The sequence below is a fragment of the Eubalaena glacialis genome, chromosome X (genome assembly GCF_028564815.1).
Source record: "Eubalaena glacialis isolate mEubGla1 chromosome X, mEubGla1.1.hap2.+ XY, whole genome shotgun sequence".
Lineage (NCBI taxonomy): Eukaryota > Metazoa > Chordata > Mammalia > Artiodactyla > Balaenidae > Eubalaena > Eubalaena glacialis.
Genome location: NC_083736.1, coordinates 83,539,661 through 83,545,660, shown reverse-complemented (window position 1 = coordinate 83,545,660; position 6,000 = coordinate 83,539,661).

The following is a 6,000-nucleotide window of genomic DNA, read 5'->3' as shown; positions in this document are numbered from 1 at the left end:
ACAATATCTCAGTGTATATATGTACCACATCTTCTTTATCCATTCATCTGTCAATGGACACATAGGTTACTTCCATGTCTTGGCTATTGTAAACAGTGCTGCAATGAATATTGGGGTGCATGTATCTTTTCGAACCATGTTTCTCTCTGGATATATGACCAGGAGTGGGATTGCTGGATCATATGGTAGTTCTATTTTTAATTTTTGCTGACCCTCCATGCGGTTCTCCATAATGGCTGTAACATTTTATATTCCCACCAACAGTGTAGGAGGGATCCCTTTTCTCCACACCCTCTCCAGCGTTTCTTGTTTGTAGACTTTTTGGTGATGGCCATTCTGACTGGTGTGAGGTGATATCTCATTGTAGTTTTGATATTGCTAATTATTAGAGAAATGCTAATCAAAGTTTTTAATGCAAAATTTTTTTAAATTAAATTAAAAATTCTACAATTTTTTTTTAGTAATACATCAAATCATTAATAATCAATTTGCTATGGTCGGGGGTAGTATGCAAGTGCAGTATATAGACCATGCCACTGAGGGATCCCAATATTTACAGTATTCTATTAAATACAGAGTAGATAATCAAACAGACTGAGGAAAAAAGAAAGGCCAATATTTCCAATCCTGTCATCAGAATCACCAAAGGACAATGTTACAAAAGAGTAGAATTCACAGTGGGCAACTTTCCTTTGATTTTAGGACTGTATGCTCTTCTGGGGATAAAATCTTATCCTGATCTCTCATTCTTTACTTTATTCCTAAAAGAAAACTTCTAAGTGTATTTTATTGCTAAAGTCAGTCAGACTAGAAACTATACACCTTACTAACTACAATTTCTTTTGTCATCATGGCAATTGTTGACAATAAAGCTTAGGAAAGTAATATGAATATTTTAAAACTAAATCTATTTGAAAATTAACTTGCATCCCCACAGCACTCAACCATAGAAGGCAGATAAGAGGAAGCAATTCAGTCAGATAAAAATCAAAGCTTCGACATGTCAGTAAAATAATACTCTGACAAGTAAATGGGTAATAGGAAATACAGATAGATTGGTGGCTCTAACCTAGACTCATATCTGGAGACATTGCTGGCTTTCACAGTTGGTAGTGGTGTTACTAACATCCAATGGGTAAAGGCCAGGTGTGCTGCTTCAATGCACAGGAGAGAACCACACAACAATGTATTATTCAGCTTTAAGTGTCAATGGAGATTGGAAACCCTAAGCTAGACTACAGGTCAAGAGAAAAGATTTTTGAACGTAAGAATATCTTCGTGTAAATACATCTAATATGATTGTGAAAATTATAACAAGTGTTAATCTCAATGACAGGTCTTCCTTGCCAATATTGTTCATTCTTTGCAACATTTCTCAGGTATCATACCCTCCATGAAAACTTCTGTGGACCTGATGTCCAATTGAGTTACTTCTTCTTCTATGCTGCTGTTGTATACGGTATGCATACTGATATTTTTCATTGGTAATGTATAACACTATCATGTACTTATTTGATTAACATAATTATCATTGCTACCATACTGAGAGAACTTTGAGGGCTGACATTATATGCTATTCATTATTTATTACTAGAACATAGAACATTGACTAGCAAATATTTATTAAATGTTTCTTGAATTGTGCTGAACTGAATGTTAAGAAAATTAATTCCTTATTTTGTATTTGAAATAACTTCTAAAGCAGTAATTAAATAGTATGATCAAAATAGCTATTTCTAAATACTATGACCATGCTATTCCAGCTACCGCAACAACCAGGTCAGGCATATTGGAATTTTTTTTTTTCAGTCTTAAAGGAAAAAAATCAGACCCTTAGGGAAGTGTTTAGTGGTTGTGTCTAAAGAAAATTATCATTTACTCTTTGTGCTTGTGAAGAGTTATATACAGGTAGTTGCTATTGTTTCACATAATTTAATAGAGACAGAAGACTCTTTTATTTTTCTCTAGGTTTAATATGCCTGCAAAAGTTGGAGAAAAGACCTCAAGAACTGCCAATGAGGATTGTAGGATACTAATTTTACATTTATAAATGAGATGATTAAAATTTGCAAATAATTAATACCTCTCAGTTTACTTTTTTCCAAGCTGAGTAATTCCCAGGTTATATTTGCATGATATAAATAAAGAAAAAAATGCCAATTTCAATTTTACATTAACAGTAAGACTCCATCACCTTGATCCCAAAACCAGACAATGATATCACACAAAAAAAGAAAATAGGTCAATATCACTGATGAAAATAGATGCAAAAATCCTCAACAAAATACTAGCAAACCAAATCCAACACTTTAAAAGGATCATAAACCATGATCAAGTGGGATTTATCCCAGGGGTACAAGGATTCTCCAACATATGTAAGTCAATCAATGTGATACACCACATTAACAAACTGAAGACTAAAAACCATATGATCATTTAAATAGATGCAGAAAAAGATTTTGACAAAATTCAACATTGATTTATGGTAAAAACACTCCAAAAAGTGGGCATAGAGGGAACCTACCTCAACATAATAAATGCCATATACAACAAACCCACAGCAAACATCTTTTTCAATGTCAAAAAACTGAAAACATTTCCTCTATGATCAGGAACAAGACAAGGATGTCGACTCTCGCCACTTTTATTCAACATAGTTTTGGAAGTCCTAGCCATGGCAATCAGAGAAGAAAAAGAAATAAAAGGAATCCAAATTAGAAAAGAAGAAGTAAAACTGTCACTGTTTACATATGACAAGATACTATACATAGAAAATCCTAAAGATGCTACCAGAAAACTACAAGAGCACATCAACGCATTTGGTAAAGGTGCAGGATACAAAATTAATGCACAGAAATCTCTTGCATTCCTATACATTAACAATGAAAGATCAGAAAGAGAAATTAAGGAAGCAATCTAATTTACCATCACATCCAAAGAATAAAATACTTAGCAATAAACCTTCCTAAGGAGGCAAAAGACCTGTACTCAGAAAACTATAAGATATGGATGAAAGAAATCAAAGGTGACACAAACAGATAGAGAGATATACTATGTTCTTGGATTGGAAGAATCAATATTGTCAAAATGACTATACTAACCAAAGTAATCTACAGATTCAATGCAATCTCTATCAAATTACCAATAGCATTTTTCACAATATTAGAACAAAAAATTTTACAATTTGTATGGAAACACAAAAGACCCTGAATAGCCAAAGCCATCTTGAGAAAGAAAATGGAGCTGGAAGAATCAGGCTCCCTGACTTCAGACTATATTACAAAGCTACAATAATCAAAATAGTATAGTACTGGCACAAAAACAGAAATATAGATCAATGGAACAGGATAGAAAGTCCAGAGATAAACCCATACACCTGCGGTCAACTAATCTATGACAAAGGAAGCAAGAATATACAATTGAGAAAACACAGTCTCTTCAATAAGTGGAAAACTGGACAGCTACATGTAAAATAATGAAATTAGAACATTCTCTAACACCATACACAAAAAGAAACACAAAATGGATTAAAGACCTAAATGTAAGACCAGATACTATAAGACTCTTATAGGAAAACATAGGCAGAACACTCTCTGACATAAATTGCAGCAAGATCTTTTTCGATCCACCTCCTAGAGTAATGAAAATAAAAACAAATTAAACAAATGGGACCTAATGAAACTTAAAAACTTTTGCACAGCAAAGGAAACCATAAACAAAACAAAAAGACAACCTACAAAATGAGAGAAAATATTTGCAAACAAAGCGACCAACAAGGGATTTGTCTCCAAAATATACAAATAGCTCATGCAGGTTAATATCAAAAACACCCAAGCAACCCAATCAAAAAATTGGTGGAAGATCTAAAGAGACATTTCTCCAAAGAAGACATACAGATGGCCAAGAGGCACATGAAAAGATGCTCACCATCACTAATTATCGGAGAACTGCAAATCAAAACTACAATGAGCTATCACCTCACACCTGTCAGAATTGCCATCATCAAAAAATCTACAAACAATAAATGCTGGAGAGGGTGTGGAGAAAAACGAACCCCTCCCCTACACTGTTGGTGGGAATGTAAATTGGTAGAGCCACTATGGAGAATAATATGGAGGTTCCTTTAAAAACTAAAAATAGAGCTACCATATGATCCAGCAATCCCACTTCTGGGAATATATCCAGAGAGAACCATAATTTGAAAATATAAGTGCACCCCAATGTTCATTGCAGCACTAGTTTCAATAGCCAGGACATGGATGCAACCTAAATATCCATCAATGGAGGAATGGATAAAGAAAATGTGGTATATATATACAATGGAATATTAGCCATAAAAAAGAATAAAATAATGCCATTTGCAGTAACATGGATAGACCTAGAGATTATCATCCTGAGTGAAGTAAGTCAGACAGAGAAAGACAAATATCACATGATATCTCTTATATGTGGAATCTAAAATAATTGTACAAATGAAATTATGTTCAAAACAGAAATAGAGTTACTCTGTAGAAAACGAACTTATGGTTACCAAGGGGGAAAGGTGGGGGCAGGGATAAATTGGGAGATTGGGATTGACATATACACACTACTATAGATAAAATAGATAACAAATAAGAACCTACTGTATAGCTCAGGGAACTCTACTCAATACTCTGTAATGACCTATATGGGAATAGAATCAAAAAAGAGTAGATATATGTAATATATGTATAACCGATTCACTTTGCTGTACAGCAGAAACTAACACACTGTAAATCAACTATACTCCAATAAAAATTAATTTTCAAAATGCACAAAAGAAAAAGAACAAAAACTAGTAGTAAAAAATCTTTCACTCAAAAAAAAAAAACCAAAACAGTAAGTCTCATCAAAAATGCTAGACTAAGTTATTAATTCTAGGTAATGTTCAGAGTAAACAAAAATGCTTTGGTAAATTTTGTGGCTTCAACATCAAACGTTCCATAAAGAACCAGAGGCAGAATTCAGATCTTTATAATATCTAGTAGACCCAAATGGAGTACATGTGAGGAAGAAAGGACAAATTTATATGCAATATCACCTAGTTTCCCTAACTGATACTTCACCCCAGATAGTCTCTTTGGTGTAGGCTACTGAACAAGATTATAAATAGTTGCCTGCTGCCTCTGACCTCATCATTTATTCTGCCTTTTCTAAAAGAGAAAATATTCATTTTTATTTCTCTTGAGTCCTCTCTACAAGAGCAGAGACCTAGGGTAGAGAAAAATTCTCATACTTCAAACCTGAAATCCTTGTGGATGGGCCAAGGAGAAAGTTGAGCAGCTTTGCCTGTCTCCCAGCCTCATAAACTCCATCCATCAGTCCCTAACTGTGCTGCTCTCATTGCTGTGAAAATTTACTTTTCCAATGAACATTTATATGCATTTATTTTTAAGTATTTTACTTAATTTTGTTTTAGTTTATTTTTAGAACTTTTTCCTCTTTGCTACAACAGTATATTTGACTTTGGGAGATAGCATGAACTAACTTGTAGGGATTTTCCCTGCTTATTGGAACCTTCCTATTACTATCATAGTCATTAAATCAAGCCTGAAGGATGCAGAGATAAAGTTTTCAGTGGTGAAGGCTTTCTTTGCTATTAATCTTGGCATTTGGTGCAGTCCCTACATCACTGCCTCTGAATCAAAAGGAGAAATGGAAGATGCCAAAATCTCTTTTTCCTACTTTCTTCTGTAACCAAGTACTAAATGAAATTTTTATCTGTGTAGTGGTGAACAAAAAAGCATATACTAACCCCAAGAAGCATATACTTCTATGTTTCCTCATAAGCAGAAATAGTTGTATTCTGTGGATCAGGGTGACAAAGGCCCTAGAATGTATCAATTAATCCATATTCTAAAGGTATCTCTAAAATGATACTGATTTCTGTTTTGGCAAATAAAATATCAATATCATTTACCAATTTCCTCAGACTTATAGAAAAAGTTTACAGTTTCAGGTTTTACATTTAAGTCTTTA